The sequence below is a fragment of the Mobula hypostoma genome, chromosome 7 (assembly GCF_963921235.1).
Source record: "Mobula hypostoma chromosome 7, sMobHyp1.1, whole genome shotgun sequence".
In the NCBI taxonomy this organism is placed as follows: domain Eukaryota; kingdom Metazoa; phylum Chordata; class Chondrichthyes; order Myliobatiformes; family Myliobatidae; genus Mobula; species Mobula hypostoma.
The window spans coordinates 183,995,656-184,012,578 of NC_086103.1; the positions used below are offsets into that span (position 1 = coordinate 183,995,656).

At 44.6% G+C, this 16,923-nt stretch overlaps 1 protein-coding gene across 6 annotated transcripts in view; it reads right to left on the bottom strand.

The window, feature by feature from the left end:
- The window catches only part of LOC134349807 (arf-GAP with Rho-GAP domain, ANK repeat and PH domain-containing protein 1-like), a 310,918-nt gene that overhangs the window by 173,867 nt on the left and 120,128 nt on the right, over positions 1–16,923 (bottom strand). Inside the window, exon 1 of one of the 6 annotated variants that reach the window (XM_063054709.1) lies at positions 11,539–11,738. The exons of 4 other annotated variants lie outside the window; for them this stretch is intronic. The gene's annotated coding sequence lies outside the window, so the exon portion shown is untranslated. Of the gene's footprint in view, positions 1–11,500; positions 11,739–16,923 lie in introns of those variants that run through there. One more of the 6 variants, XM_063054708.1, reaches the window with a different exon arrangement.

A 16,923-nucleotide genomic window follows, 5' to 3' on the forward strand; every position in this document is an offset into this window, starting at 1 on the left:
CACAATCAATGCCTCTCATCATCTTATACACCTCTATCAGGTCATCTCTCATCCTCCGTCGCTCCAAGGAGAAAAGGCCAAGTTCACTCATCCTGTTCTCAAAAGGAATGCTCTCCAATCCAGGCAACATCCTTGTAAATCTCCTCTGCACCCTCTCTATAGTATCCACATCTTTCCTGTAGTGAAGTGACCAGAACTAAACAAACTATTCCAAGTGGAGTCTAACTGAGGTCTTGTATAGCTATAACATTACTTCACGGTTCTTGAACTCAATCCCACAGTTGATGAATACCAACTCACCAAATGCCTTCTTAACAACACTGTCAACCTGCACAGTAGCTTTGAGTGTCCTATGGACACCGACCCCAAGATCTCGTTGATCTTCCACTCTGCCAAGAGTCTTACCATTAATATTATATTATGTCTTCAAAGTTGACCTACCGAAATGAACCATTTCACACTTATCTGGCTTGAACTCCATTTCTTCTGGGGAAGATATGACCTGTACAGAAAAGTACAGGTTACACCTGAACCCGAGGGGGACCAATATCCTTGTGGGCAGGTTTGTTAGAGCTGTTGGGGAATGTTTAAACTAGGTTGGCAGGGGGTTGGAAACTGGAGTGATAGGGCCGAGGATGGGGTAGTTGGTTTACATCTCAATGAAATGTGTGAGATTTTGAGGAAGAACAGGCATGATGACAGGGCAAAATCACAGTCAATGTGCTATTATTAAGGAGAAGATGCTTGGGAAACTGAAAGGTCTGAAAGTAGATAAGTCACCTGGATCAGATGGACTACATCTCAGGGTTCTGAAAGAGATAGCTGAAGAGATTGTGGAGGCATTAGTAATGATCTTTCAAGAATTACTAAATTCTGAAATGATTCCAGAGGACTGGAAAATTGCAAATGTCACTCCACTCTTTAAGAAGGGAGTGGGCAGAAGAAAGGAAATTCGAAATTCAAAGGTTCAAAGTTCAAAGTGCATGTGTGTCACCATATAGAATCCTGAGATTCATTTTCTTGTGGGCATACTCAATAGATCCAATAAGTACAAATGAATCAATGAAAGACCGAGCCAGCTTGGGCATTCAACCAGTGTGCAAAAGACAACAAACTGCAACTATGAAGAGAAAGAAAAAAATGAAAAAGTAAGCAAGCAATAAATATCAAGAACATGAGAATTATAGGCCAATCAACCCAACTTCAGAGGTTGGAAAGATGTTGAAGTCTGTTATTAAGAATGGGAAGGTAAAGGACTGACAAAGGAGGAACCTGATAGGAGGGGCGAGTGGACCATGGAAGAAAGTGGAGGGGGCGCACCAGGAGGTGGTGATGAGCAAGTGAGAGGAGAAGGGGTAAGAAGGGAGGCAGAATGAAAAAAACAAGAGAAGGGTGGTGGGAAAAGAAATTACCTTGAGTTGGAGAAATCGATGTTCATGCCATAAGATTACAGGCTAGCCAGATGCAATATGAGCTGTTGCTCCTCCAACCTGAGAGTGCCCTCATCGTGGCAGAGTGGGAATGGGAAGTAGAATTAAAATCAGTTGCCGCTGGCTCCCCTCTCACCCCTTCTTTCTCCTCACCCGCCCTTCATTCCCATCAGGTTCCCCTCCTCCTTCCCTTTCTTACATGGTCCACTCTCCTCTCCTATCAAATTCTTTCTTCTTCAGTCCTTTACCTCTTCCACCTATCACCGCCCATCCCCCTCCCTCACCCACCCGTTTCCCCCATCATCTGTCAGCTTCTCCTCCTTCCCCACCTCCACCTTCTTATTCTGGCTTCTGCCCCCTTCCATTCCAGTCTTGATGAAGGGTCTCAGCCTGAAATATCAACTGTGTATTCCCCTCCATAGATGCTGCCTGGGCTGCAGAGTTCCTCCAGCGCTTGTGTTAACTGGGAGAGGATGGAACTGACGGTTAATATTCACTAAATGGAAGGACATTAAGTGGTGTGGAGAATACTGATCTTTATGGGTGCCAGGAGAGTTGAGTAAGATAGTCAAACAGGGTTTGAGTCTGTTTCTGGTACTGGCTGACGAGCAGCCAGTTTACGGGCAGCGCGGTAGCGCAGCTAAGGCCCAGCGCTAAGGACCCAGGTTCAATTCCCACCACTGAATGCGAGTAGTTTGCACGTTCTCCCCACGACCGTGTAGGTTTCCTCCTGGTGCTCCGGTTTCCTCCCACATTCCAAAGATGTATGGGTTAGTAGGTTCATTGGTCACGTGTGTAGTTGGGTAGCACAAACTCGCTGAGGCAGAAGGACTTGTTACTATGCTGTGCCTCGAAATAATAATGAAAGTATTCAAGCCGTACAAGACACTAGACCACACTTAGAACACTGTGTACATTTCTATCAGTACATTTCATGAAAGGTACAATTGGCAGTGTAACGGATTTCCAAGAATGTAGATTGCAAAATAAGGAAGGATTGTATTACCCCAAGGTTTTTGTTTTACATTTTGAACAGAGGGCCTTGAATGCAGACTAAAATGAGCTATAACAAACTATCTGGAGTAAATAAGGTTTTGTTTCCCTTAACAGAGCACAAACACTCAGTAGCCACTTTATTAGGTACGCCTGCTCGTTATTGCAACGATCTGACCAGCCAATCCGGCAGCAACTCAATGCACAAAACCACGCAAATATGGTCAAGAGGTTCAGTTGTTGTTCAGACCAAACATCAGAATGGGGAAGAAATGTGATCCAAGTGACTTTGACTATAGAATGATTGTTGGTGCCAGATGGGGTGGTTTGAGTATCTCAGAAACTGCTGATCTCCTGGAAATTTCACACACAATGTTCTCCAGGGATTACAGGGAACGGTGTGTGAATCAAAAAGACTTCCAGTCAGCGGCAATTCTGTGGGCAAAAGAATGCCTTACTAATGAGAGAGGTCAGAGAAGAATGTCCCACTGTTCCTCCACACTAAGAATCCTGTCATTAACCCTGTACACTGCCTTCAAGTTCGACCTTCCAAAGTGAATCACTTCACACTTTTCCGTATTGAACTGCATCTGCCACTTCTCAGCCCAGCTCTGCATCCTGTCAACGTCCTGTTGTAACCTACAACAACCTTCAACACTATCCACAACACCTCCGACTTTCATGTCATCTACAAACTTACTAACCCACTCTTCCACTTCCTCATCCAAATTATTCATAAAAATCAGAGAGCGGTGGTCCCACAACAGTTCCCTGTGGAACACCACTGGTCACCAACCTCCAGGCAAAATACACTCCACGTATTACCACCCTTGGGATCTGAATTCTGAATCCACACAGCCTGATTTCACTGCCTCCTGCCTGTCTAAATGAACCTGCCATGGGGAACCTTATCAAAGATCTTACTAAAATCCACATAGACCACATCCACTGCTCTACCTTCATCGATACATTTTCTCAGTACAGGAGAGGGCATGAATTTAAGGGAACTGGCAGAAGGAATAGGGCTTAGATGGGTAGAAACCATAGTTGGAATATTTTTCCCAGGTTGGAATGTCTAATACCAGAGGACATGCATTTAAGGTGAAAGGGAGTAATGAGTAATTTCAAAGGAGATGTGAGGGACAAGTTTTCTCCCCCCCACCCCAAAGAGTGGTGGGTAACTGGAATGTGTTGCCAGGAGTGGTGGTGGAGGCAGACATGATAGAAGTCTTTGAGAAGCTCTTCAACAGGCACAAGAATACGCAAGGGAGGGATATAAACCACATTCTGCAAATGCTGGAAACCTTCAGCAACACACCAGAAAAAATGCTGGAGGAACTCAACAGGTCAGAGAATCAAGGCCTAAAATGTCAACTGTTTGTCTCACCCCGCCTCCCCGCCCCAACAGATACTGCCTGACCTGCAGAGTTACTCCAGTATTAGCTTAATTAGTCCAGCCAACACTGGGGGCCAATGGTCTTGTTCCTGTGCTGTAATCTTCTATGTTCTAAAACAATCGTGTAATCTCTCTGGCACTTCCTTGTTCTCTTTACTTTGAGAGACCCGCCTTAGCGTTTTCTAAATCTGTGAGCATTTTTGCAGTCTGTGTCATGTTTTTCAAAGTTCAAAGCAAATTATGTCACCCTATTCAACCCTGAAATTCATTTTCTTGCAGGCATTCTCAATATATCCAATAATCATAACAGAATCAATGAAAGAGCACACCAACTCGGGCGTTCAACCAGTTTTCAAAAGACAACAAACTGTACAAATACAAATAATAATAATAATAAATAAGCATTAACTAACAAGAACATTAGATGAAGGCTCCTTGAAAGTGAGTCCATAGATTGTGGGACCATTTCGATGGTGGGCAATTGAAGTCGAGAAAAGTTATTCCTACCAGTTCAAGAATCTGATGTTTGAGGGAATAACTGTTCCTGAACCTGGTGGTGAGAGTCCTGAGGCTCGTGTACCACTTTCTTGATGGCAACAGCGAGAGGACAACATGGCCTGGGGGTGGGGTCCCTGATGATTAAAGCTGCTTTCCCGCGACAACGCTTCGTGTCAATGCGCTTGTGTCGGGGGCTTTACCCGTGATGGACTGGGTCATATCCACTATTCTTTGTAGGATTTTCCATTCAAGGGCATTGGTGTTTCCATACCAGGCCCTGATGCAGCCAGTCAATATACTCTCCACCGCACATCTACTTTACAAACTTTTAGATGTCATGCCTCCCACCCTGATGGGACAAGGCACACAACTTCAGAAGATCTGGGGCAGTGGCAAAGATTTGGAGCCAAATAAACATAGATCACTACAGCATGGTACCGACCCTTCAGCCCGTAATCCTTTAACTTACTCCAAAATCAATCTAACCATTCCTCCGACATAACCTTCTGTTTTTCTATCCTCCATATGCCTATCCAAGAGTTTCTTCAATGTCTCTGATGCATCTGCATTCCACTCATGATACTTTCCTCTAATCACCTTAAAGTTATGGTCCCTCCTATTAGCCATTTCCGCCCTGGGAGCAAGTCTCTGGCTGTCCACTCTATGTCTTTTATCATCTTGTTTATGTCTAGCAAGTACCACTCTTCTCTTTTGCTCCAAAGAGAAAAGCCCTAGCTCCCTCAGCCTATCATCATAAAACACACTCTCTAATCCAGACAACATCTTTCTGCTGTCTGTATGGAGTTTCTACGTTCTCCCTATGACTGCCTGGGTTTCCTCTGGGTGCTCTGGTTTCCTCCCACAGTCCAAAGACATACCGGTTAGTAGGTTCATTGATCACTGCAAAATTGCCCCATGATTTAGGCTAAGGGTTAAACCGGGGGTTGCTGGCCTATGCAGCTCGAAGGGTCAGAAGGGCTTATATTTCAATAAATAAAAAAAATAAATAAACTTCATCTGCAGCCTCTCGAAAGGTGAAGTTTCAAAACCCAACATCTCCCTTCCTCACAGAATAGAGTTCAAAATAAATTTACGATCAAAGTCACCACATTCTACCTTGAGATTCATCTCCGTGCAGGCATTCACAGTAAAACAACTCAACACAACAGAATCAGTGAAAACCTAGAGACTGGCCAACAACCAATGCGCAAGCGACAAATGTACAAATGCACAAATGCTAATAAAATAAGCAAGCAAATAAATAATGCAAAGAACGCAAGCTGTAAGCTCTGTTGTGGTTTTTTTTGCACTGTTCTCTGAAAGATGTTAATATAAATTGGTTTCTTTAGTACAAACTGTTACCCAGCGATAATTAACAGGCAGAATATCACCTATTCAGAACCAAAAGTCTTAGCAATAAGCACCTCTCTATTTCCTTCTACTGGCTCCCCTCCCAACCCTCCTTTCAAAGGAATTGTTTTCACATTCTGTTGGTGACTCTATTTCCCATTGTGTTTAATATCATATGCCACTTGGGCCTGGGAAATTTCAGAACAATAAGTATTTATTCAAAGACTCTAGAGTCATCACACACTACAGCACAGAAGCAGGCCCTTTGATCTATTTAGTCCACGACGAACTATCATTCTGCCTACTTGCATCAATCTGCACCCAGAACATAGCCCTCCATACCCTTCCCATCTCTGTACCTATCCAAATCCCTCTTAAATGTTGAAACAGAACTACTTCTGCTGGCAACTCATTGCACACTCACCGCTCTGAATGAAGAAGTTCCCCCCATGTTCCCCTTAAATATTTCACCTTTCACCCTTAACCTCTAGTTCTAGTCTCACTCGACCTCATGGAAAACGCCCGCTTGCATTTACCCCATCTGTACCCTTCATAATTTTGTAAACCCCTATCAAATCTCCCCTCATTCTCCTACACTCCGGGAAATAAAGTCCTGACTTATTCCACCTTTCCCTATAACGCAGGTCCTCAAGTCCTGCAAGTTTTCTCTTTTCTTTTTTCAATATTTTTATTAACCACTTGCATACACAAATACAAAATACATTATGATATTATGGAAACAGAAATAAGATTGAAATGCCCCACATCTATGTATAATAAATAAATGATAATATTGAAAAGGTATATTTTATTCTAATCTAAAGCAAAATCAAAACCCCATTACAAAAAAAGAGGAAAAACAACAGCTGTTTGGTTAAAAGAGAAAAAAAACTCTGACATAAAGTTGTAAATTCAAACTATAATCGTCATCACCATTGCCGAACAAGTCGAAGATTGTGAAAGTAGTTCCAAAAAGGTCCCCATAATGTGAAAAAATCTTGTCTAGGTATAGAAATAGAACACCTAATCTTCTCTAGATTTAAACATGATATAACATCAATCAACCAATGGGCATGAGTGGGCGGAGTGGCATCTTTCCACTTCGGCAACAAAACCCTTCTGGCTAAAAGAGAAATAAAAGCCAAAATATGCAAATCATTTGGCTTAAGAGTAAAACCATTTCCTCCAACAATGCCAAACAAAGCAGTCAGAGGGTTGGGTTTAAAGTTTACTTTAAAAAGTTCCGAGAAAGTTTGAAATACTTCTTTCCAAAATTTATCAGGCCGCAGGCAGGATGAAAACATATGAATTAGAGAGGCCTCTTCGACATTACACCTATTACAGTATGGAGAGAAATCTGAGTAAAAATGAGAGAGCTTAACTTTAGTCAATAGGCTCTACAAACCACTTTAAATTGTAAAAGAGAGTGATGCTCGCATAATGAAGAGGTGTGAACAAGTTTAAAAATATCATTCCAAGTATCCTCATCAATTGAAATCTGCCGGTCTTGTTCCGAAAGGTTTTTAATTTTGTCTAACGGAATTTTCTCATTGCCAACAACATACTATAAATATTAGAAATCGATCCATTATGAAAAGGTTTCAGAGTAAAAATTGTATCAATTAAATTCTTATCTGGACATTTAGGAAATGTAGTTGAGAACGCAAGAGGTCTCTAATTTGTAAATATCTAAAAAAGTGAACTTTACGAAGATTATATTTAATAGATAGTTGGTCAAATGAGGAAAGACCAACTCCAACAAACAGATCCTGTAAACATTTAATACCTAGTCTATTCCACTCTTTAAAAACATCAGTCAAGGGAGGTTTAAAAAAAATAACTAGGTGAAAAACCAAATAATCCAAAGAATTTTCTAAACTGTAACCAAATTCTCAAAGAATGTTTAACTACATAATTATCAGTTAAATTACTTAAGGATAAAGGAATTGAAGAACCAAGAAGAGAAATAATAGAAAATTTATTAACAGAATTAACTTCTGAAGAAACCCAAACCAGACAGTCTTCACGAATAATATAATATAACCAAAATGTAAGGTAGAGTATGTTGATTGCCCAGTAGTAAAATGTAAGATTGGGTAGGGCTAATCCCCCACTTTTTTTTTAGTTTTCTGAAGATGAACTTTGTAAGTTTTCTCTGCACTCTTTCAATCTCATTTATATCTTTCCTGTAGGTAGGTGACCAAAACTGCATACAATACTCCAAATTAGGCCTCACTAAAATCTTATACAAATTCACCATAACATCCCATCTCCTGTACTCAACACATTGATTTATGAAGGCCAACGTGCCAAAGCACTCTTTACAACTATCTACTTGTGACGCCGCTTTCAATGAATTATGGACCTATATTCCCAGATCCTTTTGTTCTACCACACTCCTCAGTGCCCTAACCTTCACCATTTTTAATTCTACCCTGGTTGGTCCTCCCAAAGTGCAGCATCTCACACCTGTCTGCATTAAATTCCACCTGCCATTTTCCAACTCATTATTTCAGTTGGTCCAGATCCCTCTGCAAGCTCTGATAGTCTTCCTCATTGTCCACTAGACTCCCAATCTTGGTGTCAGAATTATAAATCAGAATTACCTTAACAGGTGAGTACAATCACATCACATTCCTTCCAAATGCAAGTATTTGTCCCTTGAGTAAATTTTTATAGCACAGACTGGACACATTGGTTGTAAAATTCAATCCATTCTCCTGATTTTTAACATGGTGCACCACTGTAGCATGGTGGTTAGTGCATCACCATTAGAGTTCGAGGCACTCTGAAGTTCAATTCCGGCACTGTTCTGTAAGGAGCCTCTGTACGTCCTCCCCGTAGAATGAGTGTGCTTTCTCCAGGTGCTCTAGTTTCCTCGAACACTCCGAAGATGTACCAGGTAGGTTAATTGGTCATTGGAAATTGTCCCATGATTTAGTTAGGGTTAACAGAGACTGTCCTCCAAAAGGACCACAACCTTGCTGTGGTTCAGAGGCTTGTGTGCCTCAATGACCCAGAGAGCTACGTTGGCTGGAATCAGGGCTTTGTGCTTTGGCTCTTGGTAGGGTCTCCCATGCCAAACAGGGCAAAGGGTAGAGGACAGACTAAAGTCCTGCACTGGTCCTCCAGGTTCTGGGATTCAGCTCAGGGTTAACAACCCTATCTAGTCAAAAAAAATTGCTATGCATAACGCAATGAAGAATCCTTCTATGTGGTCAAGGACAGACAGAGATGGAGAACCTTCATTACTGCTCTAAACGCTAGTGCACTGATGATCCAAAGCAGGGACTTCAGCAAACATTATGTTGGCCAAACTGGAAGATAACTATCCACAAGGATCCATGAACATCAACTGGCTGTAAAGCAGCATAACCAACTCCCCCTGGTCTCCACCTGTGGAGATCGAGAGGGGCATGGCTGAAAATCATGACCAACTCCCCCTGGTCTCCACCTGTGGAGATCAAGAGGGGCATCGCTGAAAATCATGAGCAACTCCCCCTGGTCTCTACCCATGGAGATCGAGAGGGGCATCACTGAAAATCATGGCACAAGTAAACACAACACATGCACGAGAATTCCGAGAAGTGTGGTTTTCCACAAACAATTCTACAAACTGATATATGTAGACCTTGATCCCATTTGTAAACTAATGCAGGCAACATTCCAGACCACAACACACAGGGAAACACAACCACACCGCGCAACCAGAGACGAAATCTCCTCCCCATGTCACAATTGAGATTCCGTAATGACAATCAGCTGGTTGATATGTACATGAAAGCCAAGCATTCATAGGACACCCCACAAGTGAACAGTGGACTGATTATGTCCCCTCCTATGGTGACGAAACATTTGCAAACGGATTGTCAAGACGGAGGACAACTCGACCCAACTGCACACAAGAAATTCTGCAGACGCTGGAAATTTAGAGCAAAACACACAAAATGCCAGAGGAACTCAGTAGGTCAGGCAGCATCTATGGAGAGGGATGAACAGTCAATGTTTCAGGCAGAGACCCTTCTTCAGGAATGGAAAGGAAGGGGGAAGAAGACAAAATAAGAGGGGGGGGAAAGGAGGAGGATAGTTATATATTTAATACTTCAGCCATATTGTAATCTTGTAAATATATTGTAAGCATCCTTTGTTGTTTTACTAACTCATTATGGATTACACGTATGAACACATGAATTGCAGACATCATCCCGCTACTATATCATACATGTGCACCTCACTTAAAGTAAACTCAAAGTTAGACTCACATCTCACATGGTAAATGGTAAGGCACTGAGGAATGCAGTAGAACAGAGGGATCTGGGAATACAGATACAAAATTCCCTAAAAGTGGCGTCACAGGTAGATAGGGTCGTAAAGAGAGCTTTAGTACATTGGCCTTTATTAATCAAACTATTGAGTATAAGAGCTGGACTGTTATGATGAGGTTGTATAAGGCATTGGTGAGGCCGAATCTCGAGTACTGCGTTAAGTTTTGGTCACCAAGTTACAGGAAGGATATAAATAAGGTTGAAAGAGTGCAGAGAAGGTTTACAAGGATGTTGCCGGGACTTGAGAAACTCAGTTACAGAGAAAGGTTGAATAGGTTAGGACTTTATTCCCTGGAGCGTAGAAGATTGAGGGGAGATTTGATAGAGGTATATAAAATTATGATGGGTGTAGATAGAGTGAATGCAAGCAGGCTTTTTCCACTGAGGCAAGGGGAGGAAAAAAACCAGCGGACATGGGTTAAGGGTGAGGGGGGAAAAGTTTAAAGGGAACATTGGGGGGAGGCTTCTTCACACAGAGAGTGGTGGTAGTGTGGAATGAGCTGCCAGATGAGATGGTAAATGCAGGTTCTTTTTTAACATTTAAGAATAAATTGGACAGATACATGGATGGGAGGCGTATGGAGGGATATGGTCCGTGTGCAGGTCAGTGGGACTAGGCAGAAAATGGTTCGGCACAGCCAAGAAGGGCCAAAAGGCCTGTTTCTGTGCTATAGTTTTTCTATGGTTTCTATCTCGGACCCCCCGTCTTCCTTTGAATTAGTTTAATGTTTTGAATTTACTAAAGATAGCGAGCACAAACTGGCAGGTGATAGGTGAGACTGGGTGAGGGGAAGGCAGGAGGGTGGGAGAAGGGAGATAAGGCAAGAAGATGGCAGGTGACAGGTGAAAGAGGCTGACGAAGCAATCTGACAGGAGAAGGGGAAGGACAAGGGGCGCCGGGGGAGATGATAGGCAGGTGGCATTTATAGAAACACAGATTCTGCAAATCCAGAGTAAACTTTATGAGGAACTCAGCAGGTCAGGGAAAATCTATGGAGAGGAATAAACAGAGGATGTGGAGAGGATGTTTCCTTTGGTGGGGTAGCCTAGGACTTACATTTCGAACAGAGATGAGGAGGAATTTCTTTAGCCAGAGGGTGGTGAATCTGTGGAATTCACTGGGTGTATTTAAAGCGGATGTTGATCAGTTCTGGTCAGGGCGTCAAAGGTTAAGCGGAGAAGGCAGGAGAGACTGGGGCTGGGAGGGTTAAAAATCAGCCCTGGTGGGACGGACTCGATGGGCTGAATAGCCTAATTCTGCTCCTATATCTTACGGCCTTAGTCACCCTGGGTCCGTACGCCCGCGACGGCAAACCTGAATTTGAAACAAAGAGCCAGTTTGTGAAGTGCGCTGTGGTGCCTGAGACTCCTGCCGTGGGACCATTTTACTGCAAAATTCCCGGCGCGGAACCCTGCCCCCTGCCCCTCCAGCGCAGCTCGGGGGCAGCTTACGCAGGGGATTTAGAGGCGGCTCAGGTGCGTTGCGCTCCTCTACGCCTCTAGCTCACCTGTCGGACACGGACTACCCCGAGCCAGAAGCGCTCACCTGCGACGCCGAAGACCCTTGCCGTCGCCAAGCGCTCTCCAGCGAAACAAAGCCGCCCAGATTGTTTTATATTTCAAGGGACCCACATAAACACAAATACCTGAAACACAATGGGATGGGTGGGGAAAGTCTCGGGAAGGGGAGGAGACTTCGCCGGTACCTACTGGGAACGTCTTAAAAGAGGCACGCACATAGCTGCGCACTTACAGTGGGGCCCATTAGCTTAGCGCATTTAGAGTCAACTCTAAACTCTTTGTAGATGTTGTAGTCCAGTTTGCTGGAGCTGACTTCACAAGCTTGAACTAAAGGGGATAACTTCACTTGCCCCCATCATTGAAATGTCACCACAACCTACAGACTGACTTTCAGGGACCCTTCATTTCATGTTCTGGATATTCATTGAAAAGTACAGTACAGAAACTCGGATATCTAGTACATGCCTAACCATTCAAACTGCCTACTCCCATCGACCCAAACAGGGTCCATGGCCCTCCATACCCCTACCATCCATGTACCTATCCAAACATTGAAAACGAACTCGGATGCACCACTTCCGCTGGTAGTTAGTTCCACACTCTCACCACCCTCTGAGTGAGGTAGTTTCCCCTCATGGTCCTGTTGAACTTTTCACCTTTCACCCCTAACCCATGACCTCTAATTGTAACCCCACCCAACCCACGTGGGAAAAGCCTGCTTGCATTTATCCTATCTCCACCTCTCATAATCTTGTATACCTCACTCAAATCTCTTCTCATTCTTCTAAGTTCCAAAGAAGAAAATCCTAACCTATTCAATCTTTCCTTATAACTCAGACTGAGAAAGTTCCTTGTAAATTTTCTCTGCACTCTTTCAACCTTATTTACATCTTTCCCGTAGGTAGGTGACCAAAACTGCACATAATACTCCAAATTAGGCTTCATCAATGTCTTATACAACTTCAATATACCAATATAATCATATAATCATTTATGATTAAACCTTTCTGGGGTGTTTTACAAAGTTGTTATCAAGAGGGCATAACTTTAAGATGATTGGAGGAAAGTATGTGAGGGGGGAGGGGAAGGGTGTCAGAGATTCTGCAGATGTGGGAAATCCAGAGCAACACACATAAAATGCTGGAGGAACTTGGTAGGTCAGGCAGTGTCTATGGAGAGGGACAGTCAACATATCTGGGTGAGGTATCTCCATAGACACTGCCCGACCCACTGAATTTCTCCAGCAATCTGTGGAGGTCAGAGTTAGATTTTTTTTTACACAGAGAGTGGTGAGTGTGTGTAACGCACTGCCAGGGTGGTGATAGAGGCAAGTGCATGAGGGATATTTAAACATGTACGGATGGTCCTGGGGATTAAAGGACTGTGCATGTGGGAGAGAGCGGATTGCTGTGCATGTGGGTGAGAGTGGCTTGTTGTGTATGTGGGAGAGAGCGATTTGTGTATGTGGGAGAGAGCGGCTTGCTGTGTATGTGGGAGAGAGCGATTTGTGTATGTGGGAGAGAGCGATTTGTGTATGTGGGTGAGAGCGGCTTGCTGTGTATGTGGGAGAGAGCGGCTTGCTGTGTATGTGGGAGAGAGCGATTTGTGTATGTGGGTGAGAGCGATTTGTGTATGTGGGTGAGAGCGGCTTGCTGTGTATGTGGGAGAGAGCGGCTTGCTGTGTATGTGGGAGAGAGCGATTTGTGTATGTGGGAGAGAGCGATTTGTGTATGTGGGTGAGAGCGGCTTGTTGTGTATGTGGGAGAGAGCGGCTTGTGTATGTGGGTGAGAGCGGCTTGTTGTGTATGTGGGAGAGAGCAGCTTGTGTATGTGGGTGAGAGCGGCTTGTTGTGTATGTGGGAGAGAGCGGCTTGTGTATGTGGGAGAGAGCGGCTTGTTGTGTATGTGGGAGAGAGCGGCTTGTTGTGTATGTGGGAGAGAGCGGCTTGTGTATGTGGGTGAGAGCGGCTTGTTGTGTATGTGGGAGAGAGCGGCTTGCTGTGCATGTGGGTGAGAGCGGCTTGTTGTGTATGTGGGAGAGAGCGATTTGTGTATGTGGGAGAGAGCAGCTTGCTGTACATGTGGGAGAGAGCGGCTTGTTGAACAGAAAACTGCGGGCTACATAGGAGGGAAGGGTTAGGTTGAGGCACACAAAATGCTGGAGGAACTCAGCAGGTCAGGCAGCATCTGTGGAAATGTTTTGGGCCGAGACCCTTCGTCAAGACTGGAAAGGATGTGGGGGAAGGTACCAAAATAAGGTGGTGGGGAGGGAAAGGAGGACAGACCAGAAGATGACGATGAAGCCAGGTGGGTGGGGGAGGGGATGAAGTAAGAATAGGAGGTGACAGGTGGAGAAAGTAGAGGGCTGGAGGAGAAGGAATCTGACAGGAGAGGAGAGTGGACCATGGGAGAAAGGGAAGGAGGAGGGGCACCAGGGGAGGAGATAGGCAGGTGAAGAGCAGAGGTAAGAGGCCAGAGTGGGGGAATGAAAAAGGGGAAAGGGGAAAGGGGGAGGGAGGAACATTACCAGAAATCTACTGACCTAGACTGGGAGACCATGTTGTCGAGTACCTCTGCTCTATCTGCCAACCATTTCAATTCCTATCCCCATTCCCGACATCACATGTTGGTCCACGGCCTCCGCTTCTGCCATGATGAAGCCGCTCTCGGGCTGGAGGACCAACATCTCATATTCTATCTGGGTTGCCTCCAGCCTCCCCTTCCTTCCATCTTCTTCACTTCCCCAGTCTGGCCTCTTACCTCTTCTCCTCACCTACCTATCTCCTCCCCTGCTGCCCCTCCTCCTTCCCTTTCTCCCGTGCTCCACTGTCCTATCAGATTCCTTCTTCTTCAGCCCTTTGCCTTTTCCACCTATCACCTCCCAGCTTCATACTTCACCACCCCACCCACCTGACTTCACCTATCACCTTCTGTTTATACTCCTCCCCCTGACGCCCACCTTTTTATTCTGGCATCTTCCCCCTTCTTTTCCGGTCCTGATGAAGGGTCTCGGCCCGAAAGGTCGACTTTTTATTCATTTCTGTAGATGCTGTCCGACCTGCTGGGTTCCTCTGCCATTTTGTGAATAAATAATCTAACCCTTCCCTCTCACACAGCACTGAAATTTTCCTTCAGGTTTATTTGAAACGTGCTGTGAAATACATCATTTCACCACACCCAGTGATGTGCTGGGGGGAAGCCCACAAGCATTGCCACACATTCCGGTGCCAACATAACATACCCGCAATGCTTGGCAGAACAACACAGAACACAACAGCAAAACAAGACCTTGTCCTCCCTCTCTCCCACACGCACAGGACTTTCATCCCCAGCACCATTCATCCAAGTCCAAAAGACTCAAATGTCCCGAATGAATCTGCCTCACCCACCACCCTGGCCGTGTGTTCCATGCACCCACCTCTCCCTGACATCCTCCCTCTGACACCCACCAAATGCTGAGGAATTCAGAAGATCAGGCAGCATCTATGGAGAGGAATAAGCAGTCGGTGTCTCGGCCAGAAACATCGACTGTTTGTTCCTCTCCATAGATGCTGCCTGACCTGCTGAGTTCCTCCAGCGTGTTGTGTGTGTTGCTCTGGATTTCAAGCATCTGCAGAATGTCATAGTCATAGTCATATTTTATTGATCCCAGGGGAAATTGGTTTTCATTACAGTTGCACCAAAAATAATTAAATAGTAATAAAACCACAAATAGTTAAATAGTAATATGTAAATTATGCCAGGAAGTAAGAACATAGAACTTAGAATAGTACAGCTAGGTACAGGCCCTTCGGCCCACAATGTTGTGCTGACCCTCAAACCCTGCCTCCCATATAAGCCCCCACTTTAAATTCCTCCATATACTTGTCTAGTAGTCTCTTAAACTTCATTAGTGTATCTGCCTCCACCACTGTCTCAGGCAGTGCATTCCACGCACCAACCACTCTCTGAGTAAAAAACCTTCCTCTAATATCCCCCTTGAACTTCCCACCCCTTACCTTAAAGCCATGTCCTCTTGTATTGAGCAATGGTGCCCTAGGGAAGAGGCACTGGCTGTCCACTCTATCTATTCCTCTTATTATCTTGTACACCTCTATCATGTCTCCTCTCATCCTCCTTCTCTCCAAATGGTAAAGCCCTAGCTCCCTTAATCTCTGATCATAATGCATACTTTCTAAACCAGGCAGCATCCTGGTAAATCTCCTCTGTACCCTTTCCAATGCTTCCACATCCTTCCAATAGTGAGGTGACCAGAACTGGACACAGTACTCCAAGTGTGGCCTAACCAGAGTTTTATAGAGCTGCATCATTACATTGTGACTCTTAAACTCTATCCCTCGACTTATGAAAGCTAACACCCCATAAGGTTTCTTAACTACCCTATCCACCTGTGAGGCAACTTTCAGAGATCTGTGGACATGTACCCCGAGATCCCTCTGATCCTCCACACTACCATTTACTTTGTACTCTGCCTTGGAGTTTGTCCTTCCAAAGTGTACCACCTCACACTTCTCTGGGTTGAAATCCATCTGCCACTTCTCAGCCCACTCCTGCATTCTATCAATGTCTCTCTGCAATCTTTGACAATCCTCTACACTATCTACAACACCACCAACATTTGTGTCGTCTGCAAACTTGCCAACCCACCCTCCTACCCCCACATCCAGGTCGTTAATAAAAATCACAAAAAGTAGAGGTCCCAGAACAGATCCTTGTGGGACACCACTAGTCACAATCCTCCAATCTGAATGTACTCCCTCCACCACCACTCTCTGCTTTCTGCAGGCAAGCCAATTCTGAATCCACCTGGCCAAACTTCCCTGGATCCCATGCCTTCTAACTTTCTGAATAAGCCTACCGTGTGGAACCTTGTCAAATGCCTTACTAAAATCCATATAGATCACATCCACTGCACTACCCTCATGCCTGGTCACCTCCTCAAAGAACTCTATCAGGCTTGTTAGACACGATCTGCCCTTCACAAAGCCATGCTGACTCTCCCTGATCAGACCATGATTCTCTAAATGCCTATAGATCCTATCTCTAAGAATCTTTTCCAACAGCTTTCCCACCACAGATGTAAGGCTCACTGGTCTATAATTACCCGGACTATCCCTACTACCTTTTTTGAACAAGGGGACAACATTCGCCTCCCTCCAATCCTCCGGTACCATTCCCGTGGACAACGAGGACATAAAGATCCTAGCCAGAGGCTCAGCAATCTCTTCTCTTGCCTCGTGGAGCAGCCTGGGGAATATTCCGTCAGGCCCCGGGGACTTATCTGTCCTAATGTATTTTAACAACTCCAACACCTCCTCTCCCTTAGTATCAACATGCTCCAGAACATCAACTTCACTCATATTGTCCTCATCATCATCAAGTTCCCTCTCATTGGTGAATACCGAAGAGA